The sequence below is a fragment of the Hyperoodon ampullatus genome (assembly GCF_949752795.1).
Source record: "Hyperoodon ampullatus genome assembly, contig: SUPER_X_unloc_1, whole genome shotgun sequence".
Taxonomy (NCBI): Eukaryota; Metazoa; Chordata; class Mammalia; order Artiodactyla; family Ziphiidae; genus Hyperoodon; species Hyperoodon ampullatus.
The window spans coordinates 17,751,666-17,771,288 of record NW_027641097.1 but is presented as its reverse complement, the minus strand read 5'-3'; positions in this window follow the sequence as shown (position 1 = coordinate 17,771,288).

Genomic DNA, 19,623 nt, shown 5'->3' with positions numbered 1-19,623 from the left:
CATTGTGATTACAGGGGTCTTGGAGCATTGTGATGAAAAGGGAATGGATCATTGTGATGAAAAATGCATGGAGCCTTTTCATGACAGGGTTCAAGGAGCATACTGATGACAACTGTCAGGGAGCATTGTGATGATAAGTGTATTGAGCATTGTGATGACAAAGATCATGGAGCATTGTGATGAGAAGACCATGGATAATTGTGATGACCAGCGTCATGGGGCATTGTGATAAGTGTTATGGAACATTGTGATCAGAAGCGTTTGGTGCATTGTGATGACAGAGGTCATTGAGCATTTTGATTTCATTGTGTTGACAATAGCATGAAATATTATGGTGATGGGCACGGTGCATTGTGATGACAGGGTTCATGGAGCATTGATATGAAAAAGGGCATGGAGCATTGTGATTACAGGGGTGTTGGAGAATTGTGATGACAAGGGCATGGAACATTGTGATGAGAAGGCCATGGAGCATTCAGATGACATGCGTCATGGAGCTTTGTGATGACAAGGGCATGGAGAATTGTGATTACAGGGGTCATGGAATATTGTGGTGACAGGGGTGAGGGAGTATTCTGATGACTAGTGATGGAACATTGTGATATCAGGGGTGAGAAAGCATTTGGAGGAGAAGTACATGGAGCATTGTGATGACAAGTTTTATGGAGCATTTTGATGACAAGGATGTGGAGCATTGTGATGACAAGTGCATGGTGCATTGTGATGACATGGGTTATGGAGCATTGTGCTGACACACGCATCGAGCATTGTGATGACAAGGGTCATGGAGCATTGTGCTGACAAATGCATGGAGCTTTGTGATGACAATTGTCACAGAGCGTTGTGATAAAAATTTCATGGAGCATTGTGGTGACAAAAGTCACAGAGCTTTGTATGACGAAGTCATGGACCATTTTGATGACAAATGTCATGAAGCATTGTGATGACTGGAGTCACAGATGTTTGTGATAACAGGGGTCTTGGAGCATTGTGATGAAAAGGGAATGGATCATTGTGATGAAAAAGGCATGGAGCCTTGTCATGACAGTGTTCAAGGAGCATACTGATGATAAGTGTCAGCGAGCATTGTTATGCCAAGTGTATTGAGCATTGTGGTGACAAAGGTCATGGAGCATTGTGGTGAGAAGACCTTGCATAATTGTGATGATGAGCGTCATGGGGCATGTGATGACAAGTGTTATGGAACATTGTGATCAGAATGGTTTAGAGCATTGTGATGACAGAAGTCATGGAGCATTTTAATTTCTTTGTGATGACAATAGCATGAATCATTATGGTGATGTTCATGGTTCATTGTGATGACAGTGTTCATGGAGCATTGAGATGAAAAGGGGCATGGAGAATTGTGATTACAGAGGTTTTGGTGCATTGTGTTGAGAAGTGTCATGGAGCCATGTGATGACAAGGCCGTGGAAAATTGTGATGGCAGGGGTAATCGAGCATTGTTATGACAGGTGTAATGGAGCATTGTGATGACAAGGGCATGGAGCAATGTGATGAGAGATTTCATTGAGCATTGTGATGACAATGGCATGGAGCATTGTGATGCCAAGTGTCATGGAGCTTTGTGATGAAAAAGTCATGGGGCATTTTGACGACAAGGGCATGGTGCATTTAGATGAGAAAGACAGGGAGCATTGTGATGACAAGGTCATGTAGCAAGTTGATGAAAAGTGTCATGGAATATTTTGATGACAGGGATTATGGAAAATTGTGATGTCAGGGGTCATGAAGCATTGTGATGAAATGGGTCATGGAGCATTTTGTGAGAGGGGTTATGGAACATTGTGATGTCAGGGGTCATGGAGCATTGTGATGATAAGGGTATGTAGCACTGTGATGACAGGGCTCATGGAACACTGTGATGATAGGTTTGAGGTAGTATTGTGATGACTAGTGATGTAACATTGTGATATATGTGGTGAGAGAGCATTTTGATGAGAAGTGCATGGAGCATTGTGATGACAAGTGTTATGGAGCATAGCAAAGATAAGGATGTGGAGTATTGTGATGACAAGCGCATTGCGCATTGTGATGACATGGGTCATGGAGCATTGTGCTGACAAGCACATGGAGCATTTTGATGACAAGTGTCATGGAGCATTGTGCTGACAAAGGCATGGAGCATTTTGATGACAAGGGTCACAGAGCATTGTGATGAAATATTCTTGGAGCATTGTGGTGAAAAAGATCACAGAGCCTTGTGTGACGAGGGCATGGACCATAGTGATGAGATAGGTCATGAAGCATTGTGATGACTGGAGTCACGGAGTATTGTGATGAAAGGGGTCAGGGAGCATTGTGATGACAAGGGCATGGAGCAATGTGAAGACAGGGGCAAGGAACATTGGTCTGACAAGTTTCATGGATTATTGTGATGACAGTGGGCATGGAGCATTGTGATGACAAGGGCATGGAGCATTGTGGTGACAAAGGCATGGAGCATTTTCATGACAAGGGACACAGAGCATTGTGATGAAATATTCATGGAGCATTGTGGTGTAAAAGATCGCAGAGCCTTGTTTGAAGAGGACATGGACCAATGTGATGACAAAGGTCATGAAGCATTGTGATGATTGGAGTCACGGAGCATTGTGATGACAGGGGTCATGGAGCATTGCTCTGACAAGATTATGGATTATTGTGATGAGAGTGGGCATGGCGCATTGTGATGACAAGGGCGTGGAACATTGTGATGACAAGGTCACGGAGTATTGTGAAGACAGGTGTCAGGGAGCATTGTGATGACATATGTCATTGTCCATTGTGATGACAATGGCATGGAGCATTGTGATACCAAGTGTCATGGAGGATTGTGATGACAAAGGTAATGGAGCATTTTGATGACAAGGGCTTGGAACATTGTGATGACTAAGTTCATGGAGCATTGTGATGACAAGGGCATGGAGCATTGTGATGACAAGGGCCATTGAGAATTTTGATGACAACGTCGTGAAGCATTGTGATGACAAGCACATGGAGCTTGCTAGGACAGTGGTCATACAGCATTGTGATGACAAGTGCATGAAGAATTGTGATGACAAGATCGTGTAACATTGTGATGAGAAGTGTCACGAAGCATTGTGATGACAAGGACGTGGAGAATTGTAATGACATGGGACATGGAGCATTGTGATGAACAGGGCATGGAGAATTGTGATAGCAAGACCGTGGAGCATTGTGATGAAAAGACCATGGATAATTATGATGAAGAGCGTCATGGATCACTGTAATGACAAGGGGCATGGAGCATTGTGATGACAGGTGTCATGGAGCATTGTGATGAGAGGGTTCATGGAGCATTGTGATGACAAGGGTAATGGAGCATTGTGATGAGAAGGTCATGGAGCATTGGCCTGAAAATGTTCATGGAGAATTTTGATGACAGTGGTCAAGGAGCATTGTGATGACAAGGGAATGGAGCATTTTGATTGCAAGGTCCTGGAGCAGTGTGATGAGAAGACCATGGAGCCTTGTGATGACAAGTCTAATGTAGCATTCTGATGAATAGGGGCATGGAGCATTGTGATTACATGGGTCTTGTAGCATTGTGATGACAAGGTCATGGAGCATAGTGATGAGAAGGCCATGGAGCATACTGATGACATGTGTCATGGATCTTTGTGATGACAGGGGCATGGAGCATTGTGATTACAGGGGTCTTGGAGCACTGTGATGACAAGGGTCATGGAGACTTGGATGCCAAAGCGGTGGAACATTGTGATGGCAGGGGTCATGGAGCATTGTTATGACAGGTGTAATGGAGCATTGTGATGAAAAGGGCATGGAGCATTGTGATGACAAGTGTCATGGAGCACTGTGATGACAATGGCAGGGAGCATTGTGATTACAAGCGACATTGAGAATTTTTATAACAATGTCATGAAGCATTGTGTTGACAAGCATATGGAGCTTGCTATGACAGGGTTCAGGGAGAATTGCGATCACAAGTTCATGGAGAATTGTGATGACAAGAGCATGTAACATTGTGATGAGAAGTGTCATGGAACATTGTGAAGACAAAGAGGAGGAGAATTGTGATGACAAGGGACATGAAGCATTGTGATGACCAGGGCATGGAGCAATGTGATGGCAACACCGTCGAGTATTGTGATGAGAAGACCATGGATAATCGTGGTGACAAGCATCATTGAGCATTATGATGACAAGAGCCATGGAGCATTCTGACATAAGATATCACTTATAAAGGAAATGTAAACATGGGTACACATGAACTGAATTAGTAAAGAGAACAGAGTCTCACATGTAGAAAATATACTTATGCCTGCTTAAGGGGAAAGGAGAGGTGGGGAGATGCATAAAGCCAGAATTTGATATTAACACAGGTACCATTACATAATCCAAACACAGAATAGACAAGACCTACTCCTTCCTCAGTGAACGGGATTCAACACCCCTATTCTCCGCAGAGGAATATATCTGACTAGTAAGAATCTTAAAACCTATGTATTGATATGTCTCCGTAAGGGAATCAAGTGTGTCTAGACAGGCGTAAACATGGCAGTGAAAATCAGGTGAAACCCATGATAAAAAGGAATTTAAAAACAAAACAAAAAAACAGGGAAATTCTTTACAATTCCTTCAGGGGCTCTGATGAAACCTAGAATGACCCTATCTACGACAGCTGGATGTGGCATAAACCTGGACACTTGGGACTGAGAGGATTGGTGAGATTGAGTGAGCAAATGCAGACCCTTTAAAGCAATAATGTGTGGCACCCATTCCTTGGGTCCCAACTCTCCAGGAAGAAGGGAATATTACTACAGATATAAAATGTACGGGAAACCTAGAGAAGGGATACTCTGTGAAGAAACGAAAGGTTTCTAAAACTCAACTAATAGTCCCTCTCCTGGTGCTCCGGTTTGACTTTCCAACTGCTTTACTATCAATGTCCCAACTTGGAGAGACAGCCCCTTTAACCTCCTGGATCGCACAGTTTGCCAATTTGGCAGAGGATGAAAGGGAAGAGGGAGAACCAATGAGAGAGTAGCTGTTAGGCATTTTGACGGGCACATGTCACTCTAATTTCCTGGCAGGTATAAGAATTAACCAAAGTCTCAGCCACCCGCAGGGAACCAGTATAGTTCCTGAACCAAAGTTTTGGACCTGCCGTCATCTCACAAAAAACGAGTTGAAAAATGGAGCTCAGGGGCACAGCAATTCACAAACTGCAGAGTAATAAAGGACAACCATCGTCCAAAAATCAGCTGAGGGAAGGCAACGAGGCGGACTTCAAAGTGAGCGAGAATAGCAGGAAACAGATTTCAAGAGGTACATTGGAATCACCTTTAAAGCACAGGAAGAGGGGCACAACTTCGACAACGATGCACTTGGCCAAAAAGGGCGTATGCATTTTCTTCTGAATATATTCAGGAGAAAACGCATACGCCCTTTTTGGCCAAGCAAGCTCATGGGCAATGAAAACCTGCACTATAAAGAAGTATCACTTCCCACCTGTAAAAAGGGATATACGCAAAATGTGTAAAATCCAGAATGGCAAGAAAGGCCCTGGAGAACAGGGAGCCTAGTTATGCTGATGGGCAGGATGTAAATTGACAACTGCCTCTCTGGAGTAGTGCATTGCGTTCCCTAAAACAGGTAAACAACAGAGCTACAGAGCCAAGGGCACTTCCAGTCTAGGGAATATACCTTGGTAAAACTGAAAATCAATAAAACAGAGCAAACACAAAATTGAAGGCTGAACTGCGTACAAGACCCTCAACTTGGGTACACCTTAAATATCCCAGGAAAGACAAAAATGGTTCAAGAAATTGTGTTACTTACGTACAATTGAATACGCCTCAACCATGAAATCAATGTCATAAGATCAGTAGCAGCAAAATGAGTGGATTCATGTACGATGAATCTAAGTGAAATAAGTCACAGAGAAGAAGAAACTTATCATAAGATATCACTTATGAAGGCCCTGTAAACATGGCTACACATGAACTGAGCTACGAAAGAGAACAGAATCTCACATTTAGAAAACACTCTTATGCCTGCTTAAGGGGGAAGGGAGGTGGGGTGATGCATAAAACCAGAGTGTGATACTAGTACGAGTACCATTCCAAAAACCAACTATTGAAAAGACAAGACCAACACTTTCCTCAGTGAAAGGGACTCAAAACCCCATAATTCCTGCAGAGGAATATATCTGACTAGTAAGAATCTTAAAACCTCTGTACTTATATGTCTCCATAAGTGAATCAAGTGTGTCTAGACAGGCATAAACATGGCAGTGAGAATCAGCTCAAACCCTCTATAAAAAGGAATTTGAAAAACAAAACAAAAACCCAGGGAAATTCTATACAATTCCTTCAGGGGCTCTGAAGAAACCTGGAATGGCCCTATCTACAACGACAGCTGGATGTAGCATAAGGCTGGACACTTGGGACTGAGAGGATTGGTGAGATTTGGTGAGCAAATGCAGACCATTTAAAGCAATAATGCATGGCACACATTCCAAGGGTTACAACTCTCCAGGTTGAAGGGAATATTACTACAGCTAAAGCATGTATTTGAAACCTAGAGAATGGACACATTGTGAATATGAAAGGTTTCTAAAACTCAACTAATAGTCCCTCTCCTGGTGCTCCGGTTTGACTTTCCAACTGTTTTTCTATCAATGTCCCAAATTTTAGAGACAGCCCCTTTAACCTCCTGGTTCGCACAGGTTGCCAATATGGCACAGGATGAAAGGGAAGAGGGAGAACCAATGAGAGAGTAGTTGTTAGGCATTTGGACGGGCATATGTCACTCTAATTTCCCTGCAGGTAGAAGAAGTAGCCAAAGTCTCAGCCATCCGTCGGGAACCAGTATAGTTCCTGAACCAAAGTTTTGGACCTGCCGTCAGCTCACAAAAAATGAGTTGAATAATGGAGCTCAGGGGCACAACAATTCACAAACTGGCAGAGTAATAAAGGACAACTATCTTCCAAAAATCCGTTGAGGGAAGGCAACGAGGTGGACTTGAATGTGAGCGAGAATAGCAGGAAACACATTTCAAGAGGTACATTGGAATCACCTTTAAAGGAGAGGAAGAGGGGCACAACTTCGACAGTGATGCACTTGGCCAAAAAGGGCCTATGCATTTTCTCCTGAATATATTCAGGAGAAAACGCATACGCCCTTTTTGGCCAAGCAAGCAAGCGGGCAATTCAAATCTGCACTACAAAGAAGTATCACATCCCACCGGTAAAAAGGGACATCTGCAAAATGTGTAAAAACCAGAATGGCAAGAAAGGCCCTGGAGAATAGGGAGCCTAGTTATGCTGATGGGCAGGATGTAAATTGCCAACTGCCTCTCTGGAGGAGTGCATTGTGTTCCCTAAAACAAGTAATCAACAGAGCTACAGAGCCAAGGGCACTTCCAGTCTAGGGAATATACCTTGCTAACACTGAAAATCAATAAGACAGAGCCACCCCAAAATTGAGGGCTGCACTGCTTACAAGAACCTCAACATGGATACACCTTAAGTATCCCAGGAAACACAAAAATGGTTCAAGAAATTGTGTTACTTACATAAGATGGAATATCCCTCAGCCATGAAATCAATGTCATAAGGCCAGTAGAAGCAAAATGAGTGGATTCAGGTACGATGATTCTAAGTGAAATAAGTCACAGAGAAAAGAAAACTTATCATAAGATATCACTTATGAAGGTCCTGTAAACATGGCTACACATGAACTGAGTTAGGAAAGAGAACAGAGTCTCACATTTAGAAAACACTCTTATGCCTGCTTAAGGGTGAAGGAAAGGTGGGGTGATGCATCAAACCAGAGTTTCATATTAGTACAGGTACCGTTCCAAAAACCAACTATGGAACAGACAAGACCTACACCTTCCTCAGTGAAAGGGACACAAAACCCACTATTTCCCGGCGAGGAATATATCTGACTAGTAAGAATCTTAAAACCTATATATTGATATGTCTCCGTAAGGGAATCAAGTGTGTCTAGACTGGCATAAACATGGCAGTGAGAATCAGCTCAAACCCACTATAAAAAGGAATTTTCAAAACAAAACAAAAAAAACAGGGAAATTCTTTACAATTCCTCCAGGGGCTCTGATGAAACCTGGAATGACCCTATATACAACGACAGCTGGATGTGGCATAAGGCTGGACACTTGGGACTGAGAGGATTGGTGAGATTTGGTGAGCAAATGCAGACCATTTAAAGCAATAATGTGTGGCACACATTCCAAGGCTCCCAACTCTCCAGGTTGAAGGGAATATTACTACAGCTATACCATGTACGGGAAACCTAGAGAATTGACACACTGTGAATACGAAAGGTTTCTAAAACTCAACTAATATTCCCTCTCCTGCTGCTCCGGTTTGACTTTACAACTGCTTTACTATCAATCTCCCAACTTGGAGTGACATCCCCTCAAACCTCCTGGTTCGCACACGCTGCCAATTTGGCAGAGGATGAAAGGGAAGAGGGAGGACCAATGAGAGAGTAGCTGTTAGGCATTTGGACAGTCACATGTCACTCTAATTTCCCGGCTGGAAGAAGAGTTAACCAAAGTCTCAGCCACCCCCCGGAAACCAGTAGAGGTCCAGAACCAAAATTGTGGACTTGCGGTCAGCTCACAAAAAACGAGTTGAAAAATGGAGCTCAGGGGCACAGAAATTCACAAATTGGCAGTGTAATAATGGACAACTATCGTCCAAAAATCTGTTGAGGGAAGGCAACGAGGCAGACTTGAATGTGAGCCAGAATAGCAGGAAACAGATTTCAAGAGGTACATTGGAATCACCTTTAAAGCACAGGAAGAGGGGCACAACTTCGACAGTGATGCACTGGGCTAAAAAAGGGCGTATGCGTTTTCTCCTGAATATATTCAGGAGAAAACGCATACGCCCTCTTTGGCCAAGCAAGCAAGCGGGCAATGCAAATCTGCACTACAAAGAAGTATCACTTCCCACAGGTCAAAAGGGAAATCGCAAAATGTGTAAAAACGAGAAAGTCAAGACCGGTGCTGGAGAACAGGGAGCCTAGTTTTGCTGAAGGGCAGGATGTAAATTGCCAACTGCCTCTCTGGAGGAGTCCGTTGTGTGCCCTAAAACAAGGAAACAACAGAGCTACAGAGCCAAGGGCACTTCCAGTCTAGGGAAGATACCTTGGGAAAACTGAAAATCAATAAACAGAGCCACCCCAAAATTTAGGGCTGCACTTCTTACAAGAACCTCAACTTGGGTACCAGTTAAATATCCCAGAAAAGACAAAAATTCTTCAAGAAATTGTGGTACTTACGTACGATGGAATATCCCTCAGCCATGAAATCAATGTCATAAGGGCAGTAACAGCAAATGAGTGGATTCAGGTACAATGAACTAAGTGAAATAAGTCACAGAGAAAAAGAAACTTATCAGAAAATATCACTTATGAAGGGCCTGTAAACATGGCTACACATGAACTGAGTTAGGAAAGACAACAGAACAATGAAACTTATCATAAGATATCAGTTATAGCGGGAATGTACACATGGCTACACATGAACTGAATTACAAACACCACAGAGTCACACATTTAGAAAACAAACTTCTGCCTGATTAAGGGGAAAGGCGAGGTGGGGTTATGCATAAATCCACAGTCCTTAATTAGCACAGATATCGTTCCATAAACCAAGTATGTAATAGACAGCACCTACTCCCACAAAATGAACTGGACTCAACAACCCCTATTCATTGAAGAGGAATATATCTGACTAGTAAGTATTTTAAAACATATGTATTCTCATGTCTCCATAAATGAATCATGTGTGTGTATAATGACATGAACACAGCACTGAAATTCAGCTAAACCCCCTTATAAAAATAAATTTCAAAAGCAAAATGCAAAAACAGCGAAACAGGGAGAAAGTCTTAAAAATTACGTTCAGGGCCTGTGATGCAACCTGGATTGACCACCTTTACATCCACAGCTGGATGAGACATAAGACTGGACACTTGGGTCTGACAAGATTGCTGAGGTTGTGTGAGCAAAAGAACACCACTTAGAGCAATACTGTGTGCTACCCATTCTAGTGGCCCCAACTCTCCATGTTTAAGGGAATCTTCCTACAGTTAACACATGCATGGGAAACCCAGTGGATGGTACACTGTGTAATCGGGAAAGTTTTCTAAAAGGTACCTCATTTTTCCTTTCCTCATGCTCGGCTTTGCCATTCCATCTGCATTAAAAAAATCTCCCCACTTGGAGTGTCAGCGCCTTTACCCTCCTGTTATGCACAGTTTGCAAATTGTGCAGAGGATGAACAGGAAGAGGGGAAACAAATGAGAGATTAGCTGTAGGTGTTAGGATGGGCACATGTCTCTCTAGTTTCCCATCAGGAAGAATAATTAAACAGAGGCTCAGCCTGCAACCCCGCGACCAGACTAGGGCCTAAAGCCATCCTGCGGTATTGCAGCCAGCTCACAAATAAGCAAGTTGAAAAATGGAAATCAGGGGCACAGCAATTCACAAACTTGCAGAGTTATAAAGGACAACTATCATACAGAAATATATTGAGGTAAGGCAGTGAAGAGGATTTGAATGCAAGGCAGAATTGAAGGAAACAGATTTCAAGAGGTAGATTGGAGTCGTCTTTAAAGCACATGAAAAGCGACAGAACTTCGACAATGTTGCCCTTGGCCGAAAAGGGAGTATGTGTATTTTCTTGAATATATTCGGGAAAAAAATGCATATGCCCTTTTTGGCCAAGCAAGCCATCAGACATTGCAAATCCACCCTACATAGAAGTGTCACTTACCTCCGGTCAAAAGGGCTATCCACAAATAGTGTAAAAACCACAAATACAGGACAGGCCATGGAGAAAAGGGAGCCTGGTTACGCCGATGGACAGGATGTAAATGGCCAACAGCCTCTCTGGAGAACTGTATGTTGTTTTCTAAAACAGAGCTACAGAGCATAGCACACTTCCACTCATGGGCGTGTATTTTGGGAAAATTAAAAATCCACAACACACAGCCAGCCCAAAGATTAGGGCTGCTCTGTTTACAAGAACCTCGACTTTGCTACACTTTAAATATCCCAGGAAAGGGAAAATAATGGATAAAGATGTCATGGTACTTATATACAATGGAATGTCACTCAGACATAAAATCAATGTCATAAGGCCAATAGCAGCATAATGAGTGGGTTTAGGTATGATGATGCTAAGGGAAATGAGCCACAAAGAAAAAGAAACTTATTGTAATATATCACTTATAGAGGGAATGTAAACATGGATACACATGAACTGAATTTCAAAAGAGAACAGAGTTACAAATTTAGAAAACACACTTATGCCTCCTTAAGGGGAAAGGTGACGTGGGGTGATGTATAAAAGCAGAGTATGAAATTAGCACAGATACCATTCCATATACCAAATATGTAATAGACAAGACCTACTCCTTTCTCAATGAACTGGACACAAAACACCCTATTCATTGAAGAGGAATATATCTGACTGCTAATAATCTTGAAACCTATGTATTTATATGTCTCCATAATGGAATCAAGTGTATGTAGATTGGCATAAACACAGATCAATGGAACAGGACAGAAAGCTAAGAGATAAACCTACATACCTATGGCTATCTCATCTATGACAAAGGAGCTAAGGATATACAATGGAGAAAAGACAGTCTCTTCAGTAATTGGTGCTGGGAAAACTGGACCCCTACACATAAAAGAATGAAATTAGAACACTCCATAACACCATACACAAAAATAAACTCTAAATTGATTAGAGATCTAAATATAAGACCAGACAGTATAAAACACTTAGAGGAAACCATAGGCAGAACACTCTATGACATAAATCACAGCAAGATCCTTTTTGACCCACCTCCTAGAGAAATGGAAATAAAAACAGAAATCAACAAATGGGACCTAATGAAACTTAAAAGCTTTTACACAGTACAAGAAAACATAAACAAGATGCAAAAACAACCCTCAGAATGGGAGAAAATATTTTCAAATGAAGCAATTGATAAAGGATTAATCTCCAAACTTTACAAGCACCTCATGTAGCTCAATATCACAAAAACAAACAACCCAATCCAAAAACGGGCAGAAGACCTAAATAGACATTTCTCCAAAGAAGATATACAGATTACCATGAAACACATGAAAGGATGCTGAACATCACTAATCATTAGAGAAATGCAAATCAGAACTACCGTGAGGTATCACCTCACAGCAGTCAGCGTGGCAATCATCAAAAAAATCTACAAAACAATAAATGATGGAGAGGCCTTTATTGGAGAAAAGGGAACACACTTGCACTGTGGGTGGGAATGTAAATTGATATGGGCACTAGGGAGAACAGTAAGGAGGTTCCTTTAAATAACTAACAATAGAAGTACCATACGACACAACGATCCAACTACTGGGCATTTACCTTGCGAAAACCATAATTCAAAAAGAGTTATGTACAAAAATATTCATTGAAGCTCTATTTACAATAGCCAGGACATGGAAGCAACCTAAGTGTCCATCGACAGATGAATGGATAAAGAAGATCTGGCACATATATACAATAGAATATTATTCAGCCATAAAAAGAAGCAAAACTGAGTTATTTGTACTGAGGTGGATGGATTAGAATCTGTCCTACACAGTGAAGTAAGTCAGAACGGGAAAAACAAATACTGTATGTTAACAGAGATATACGGAATCTAATGAAGAAAAAAAAAAAGATTATGAGGAACCAAGTTGCAGGACAGGATTAAGGACACAGAAGTAGAGAAAGGACTTGAGGACACCGGAAAGGGTATGGGTAAGCTGGGACGAAGTGAGAGAGTGGCATGGACATAAATACATTACCACATGTAACACCGATAGGTACTGGGAAGCAGCCACATAGAACAGGGAGATCAGCTCGGTGCTTTGTGACCACATAAAGAGGTGGGATATGGAGTGTGGGAGGGAGATGCAAGAGGGAGAGGATCTGGTGATATTTGTATATGTATAGCTGATTCACTTTGTTATACAGCAGAAACTAACACTCCATTGTAAAGCAATTATACTCCAATAAACGTATAAAAGGAAAAAAAAAAAAAAAGCCCAGGGATAAACCTACACACCTATGGTCAACTAATCTATGACAAAGGAGGCAAGACTATACAATGGAGATAAGACAGTCTCTTCAATCAGTGGTGCTGGGAAATATGGACAGCTACATGTAAAAAATGAAATTAGAACACTCCCCAACACCATACATAAAAATATATTCAAAATGGATTAGAGACCTTAATGTAAGACCGGACAGTATAAAACTCTGAGAGGAAAACTTACGAAGAATACTCTGACGTAAATCACAGCAAGATCTTTTTTGATCCACCTCCTATAGTAATGAAATAAAAAATAGATGCTAAACAGATGAGACCTAATAAAACGTAAAAGATTTTGCAAAGCAAAGGAAACTACAAACAAGATGAAAAGACAACCCTCAGAATGGCAGAATATATTTGAAAATGAATCAATGGACAAATGATTAATCTCCAATATATATAAACAGCTCATGCAGGTCAACATTAATAAGACAAAAAACCCAATACAAAAATGGAAGCAGATCTAAATAGACATTTCTTCCAAGAAGACATAGAGATGGCCAAGACGCACATGAAAATCTGCTCAACATCACTAATTATTAGAGAAATGGAAATCAAAACTACAATGAGGTATCACGTCACACCTGTTAGAATGGGCATCATCAGAAAATCTACAAACAACAAATGCTGGAGAGGGTGTGGAGAAAAGGAACCTTCTTCCACTATTGTTGGGAATGTAAATCGATACAGTCTCTATGGAGAACAGAATGGAGGTTCCTTAAAAAACTATAAATAGAATTACCATATAATCCAGCAATCCCACTACTGGGCATATACCAAAAGAAAAGCATAAATCAAAAAGACACATTCACCACAATGTTCATTGCAGCACTATTTACAATAGCCAGGTAATGAAAGCAACCTAAGTGCCCACAGACAGACGAATGGATAACATGTGGTACATATATACAATGGAATATTACTCAGCCATACATAGGAATGAAATTGGGTCATTTGTAGAGACCTTGATGGATCTAGAGACTGTCATACAGAGTGAAGTAAGTCAGAAAGAGAAAAACAAATATTGTATATTAATGCATATATGTGGAACCCAGACAATTGGTACAGATGAACCGGTTTGCAGGGCAGAGATAGAGACACAGATGTAGAGAAAAAACATATGGACACCAAGAGGGGAACGCAATGTGAGGGTGGTGGTGGGATGAATTGGGAGACTGGGATTCACATGTGCACACTTATATGTATAAAATAGATATCCAATAAGAACCTGCTGTATAAAAGAAATAAATAAATTTTAAAAAATTAAAAATAAATAAATAACATTTAATAAAATAAAATAGAAAAAAAGTTTTTCCCTTCATATAGACGTCTTTATATTAATGCATTATTTCCATGTTTATATCTCTAAATTAAGAAAAAGAGGAATAAATAAAACCTACCTTGAACCAAAAAGAAAAAAAGGAAAAAAAATACAGAACCCACCAGTTATACAGAGGAAAATCGTATCAGGTCACTTGCTCCAGTGGTAAAAAATTCTTAAGTTTGTCAGAAATGGGAAATCATGTCCCATGCAGTCAGCAGCGGTCCACCCCACAAGGAGCATCCTCATTGCAAAACTGGGGGATTATGTCGAGGCGTCTGTGAGTAAATGTGATCTGAGCCCCAGTCCTGCTGCAGCTGAAATCTTCCCACCCTTTCCAGGTAAAACACCTGAATATGTACAAGAACTTGCAAGCCTAGAGGAAGGGCTGTGGAGCCACACCAGCGACAGCATGCAGGCCAACGTGGTGCCTGCAGTACAGCCAGGATGGTCCTAGACCAGATGCTCTTCTGGAAGCTTTCCATTTCCCTGCCTGAGATACCCTCCTGCCACGGCCCCCACTGCTTTTTTACTTCCTCACCTCTGCCTGGGGAGAAATTCCAGCGGCAGGTATGGGTGACACATCCTCTACTTTAGCAGGTGGCAGCCTGGCAACTCCTGCAGAAAGTCCAGCAGAGTCCCACTCACACTGGACCACCCAGAAAGCCATGGCCCCTCACTCCCTCCCACCACCACAGCCCCGACACTGCTGATGGGGCAGAGAATGTGGCGTCAGGCACAGGTACAGGTGCTCTTGCTGACTGGAGAGGTGTTTATATTGACCTCAACCCAGGCACACCTGGGGAGGGCTCGCAGGCGGTGTCAGGCTGCCCAAATCAGCCAATCCTCACCCCTCTGGGGCTCACAGTTGCAGAAAATGAGCCTTGCTAAACGGGCCAGGCCCAAGGAACAGGTGTGGGCTCTTGAGAGTCAGGATAAACAAGGGGCTGCAGCTGTGGCTTGTTTTCTTATCATTTTATGTGGTCCATGAGTGGAAAACAACTTCAAGAAGACCCTATCCTAACGAGAGGAACCCAGGAGTCAGGGAGAGGAGTGATGGTGGGTGGAGACAGAGGCCTGTTGCCCTGGCTGCAGTGGAAGTGTCTGGAAGACCAGGCAGAGAGAGGCCACAGAGAGTGATACCCAGGGTCACAGACCTGTCAGAGCTGCTGCTTGTTATTTCAAGTCCTGCTCTGAGGTGTTCTGTGTCAACTGTGAGCGACAGTTGAGCTGGGGGTTCTCTGCAAGTTGGGCTATGTGCACGGTTCCTGTGTGTCCAGCCCTGCTGGGGTACATGCCCAGGGGAGCTCCGTATCCTGGTAAGGGCCTGACTATGAGAGACCCATGGGCTGCTGGGTAGCTGCACAGGTGAGCTCCATACCCTGGGAGGGACTTGACCACGAGAGCCCCGTGGGCTGTGCGGTGGGGTGTGCAGCCAAGGTGAGCTCCATATCCTGGGATTGGCCTGACCACGAGAGCCCAATGGGCTGCTGGAGACCTGGTAAAGGATATCAGGACAGTCAGTGAAGCCACCGAGGATATACATCCAGTAGCTCCTATTTCCTACACCCTGCTGGTCATTCTAACATCCACCAGGCCATGGCATTCTGTATTAGACTTCAGTGATGACTTCTTCTGTATTCCTTTCATCTCAGAGTCACAAGAATTTTTTGGCTTGTGAGTGGCAGGACACAACATGCAACAAAAGCAATAATGTTGGGCCGTCCTTCCCCAATGGTTCAAAAATCCCCACACAATCATTGGGGAAATGTCTTCTAAATACCTAAAAGTTCTACCTCTGTAAAAGGGAACCCTCCTTCAATATGCAGATGGCATTCTGATCGCCAGGCCTACTAAAGACGCCCCTGAACTACCTAGCCAAGGAAGGATAGAAGGTGTCCAAGAAAAAGGCTCAAATATCCCAGGCTAAGGCGACATGCCTGGGCTTCATTCTCACAGATATTTGGAGAAACGCATCCCAGGATAGGGAAGAAGCCATTTGCAGCCTTACCTCTTCTAAAACTAGAAGACAGCTTAGGGGTTCCTGGGGAGGCCAAGGTTTTATGCATCTGGATCCCTAACTACAGTCTAATAGCTGGGCCTCTACATGAAACACTGTCACGAAATGATGATGATTCTTTTGAATAGAATCCAGAAGCAGCCTTTCAAGAATGGAAAGAGCAGTCAATTCAGGCCCTTGCCCAGGAACTCCCTAATTTAGCTAAACCCTTTGACCTTTACATACCCGGTCAAAGGTTAATCATCCTTGGAGCCTTAGTGCAAAAACTGGGGCCACTTGAAATGGAGCAACACAAGAATGCCCTTCAGGTATGATAAACTATGGTCACCAAGGGCTTTGCCCACCGTCCCATCAGGCCAGGATACTGGGGTATCTGAAAAGCTGGAAATAAGCAGCCTGCAAGGCCAGCTCCCCCCTAAGGGAAAAGGACCCCACGTGGTGATCCTAACCACCCATCATGCCCTGAAGTTGCAGTGGTCGCGCTGCGGACAAACTGACCTCGAGTGAGGAGGCCCTCCAACTCCAACCTCCAGAGAGACAAACGGGGGCAATGGGCCCCCAAGATGACTCGTGTGACCATCACTTGACCTGGAGTTTCTCTCAGAAAACAAGTCTGTGCCCCGAAAGAACAGACTACTGCTTGCAGGACTTACTGCACCCAGACGGGAGCTAAAAAGCTTGGCGGAGGAAACGTATATCACGACTTCACCATAGAAAACCCTACAGACACCACGGTGATGGTGGACAATATGACCGGCTGGACTGCTGGCTACTTCAAAAGGCCGTTGACTCAGTGGACATCATGGTCCTGGATCACCACCGAACTTGGACTGTCTCAGAGTTGTGTGGGCAGGGCTTTGACACATGGTGCTGTTTGTACATTAATTCAGGGACCTAATTAAAGAAAGCACAGACTACTGGTCAGAGCATCTAGCCTGGCAAAAACCGTCAGCCTAAGGTCGCCGAACAAATGTGCGGTGGGGTGAAATCTGCCACCGCAGCATCTCTGTGCATCTCTTTCCTGGACCCTTAAAGGTCAATCGAATCTATAACACTTCCTATGCTGCTGCTCAGGTGGAAGACCAGTGTGGCAGGAGTCCTTGGGACAATCAACCTCACCTGGAGGCTGCTGGCGAGAAGTTTTTCCCCTTCCCCCGTGTATGAGGGCTCCCACCTCAGCATGAAGCAGTTACAAAAGAGGGGTCTGCACCCTCAGCACCCCAAGAATGAGGAACGGGACAAAAAGCAGAGGAGGTGTTCGTCTCCGGCAACGTTCATTAAAAATTCCTGGGAGATAAAAAGAGAATCTGGGCAATAAAATAAAGTCTAACCTGTTTTTCCTTTGTGCTTTGTCTAATTTCACGTGCTCCTAGGGTTCCGCATGCAGAGGTCTCACACCCGGCACTTCAGACCCGATTTCCTAGTGCAGAATGGCTGGGCCGACACCTCAGCTAGCGGGGTCCCATGCAGACTCTGCGACATAGAGCCTGAGCTGCAGCCAACCCAGCCTTCGAGAGCTCCATCCCCTCCCTCCTGCTGACGCTGCCAGGATCCCTACACAGCAGCCCAGCCCACAGCCCACGGGGGAGTGCACACTCTCACCTCTCCATTCTGTTTTCAAAATATAAAGTTTCCTTTGCTTCTGAACCAAACTCAGTCTTGATCTGTTGGCTCCAATGACACTGGGCACGGGGACTCCTGTTGGGGTCCACTGTGGAGGATCAGTAACAGAAATTGAGAACTTTGTAACTTCAATGAACAGATGTGTGAGCCAAACTGTAGTCAACCTAGAGCAGTGTATAAGGCTCGGGTAAAATAAGATGTTTCTAAGACTTACATTTAATATTTCCATCACTTTATTATAAGCAAGTTCAGTGAAGACGTCTGTCTTATTTGTCAGGTCAACATTAGAGAAATGAAGTGATTTATTCCCAAGGATGTACATCGAATACTCTTGGCTGAATCTTCAATCTTGTTTTGAATGCTTTTCCATTGAAAATGATACCTCACTTTCAGCTTCCCCATTTCTGAGAAGTATAAAATCTTATAATTTATTATTACCAAAGGGGAAAGGTAGGAGAAGGGATAAGTTAACAGTTTGGGATTAACACATACACACTGCTATGTATAAAACAGATCATCAACAAGGAACTATTGTATAGCACAGGGAACTACACTGAATATTTTGCAATAACCTATAAGGGGAAATAATCAGAAAAAGAATAGATATTTTTATTGACATCATCTATCAATGACAGATAAAATGTAACCTAAGCAAGGCCGATGGTGAGCACTTCTGACTCTGAAGATTTCAATCATCTAAAGTTTGGACTCTGCCTATTTCCCAAGGCCCTTAATGGACATATGTGTAGCCGTAGCTTAAAAATTCCCCAGATTGGTGTTCGGGGAGGCACTGATTTGGAAAAATCCCTGGTGTTCTCCTTACATGCAGGGGACGATTCCTACGGCTCAAACATGTCTGTCACACCTAGAGGATGGTACACCGTTTGATCAGAAACAGTTTGGAAAAGGCACCTCATCTCCTCATCGCCTGGTGCTCGGGTTCAGTCCTTCAGCATCTTTCCTAACAATCTCCTCACTTGGGGATATCAGCACCGTCAACATCTTGTTGCACACAGTTTGGAATTTGTCCAGAGGATGAAGCGGAAGGATGAGAAAAATTTAGAGACAAGTCCTAGGTGTTTGGACAGGCACATGCCACTCTAATTTCCAATACGGAAGACAAATTCATCAAGGCTAGAATTGCCCATGGAAACAGAATAGGACTAGACGAATTCCCGCTGTTTTGTGTCCAGTTTCCAAAAACACAAGTTGAAATATGGAACTCAGGGGCACTAAAATTCATGAAACTGCAGAGTTGAAAATATCTATCGTCAAAAAATGTCTTGAGGTAAGTCACAGAAAAGGACTTGTAAGCAAGGGAGAGTGGCAGGAAACAGATTTGAAGAGGTAGAAAGGACTCCCCATTAAAGCACAAGAAAAGTGGCTGAACATCGCCAATGATGCAGTTGGCCAAAAAGGGCGTATGCATTTTTTTCTGAATATATACAAGTAAAGGCCATACACACATTTTATCCAACCAAACAGGTGGGCACTGGAAAGCAATACTACAA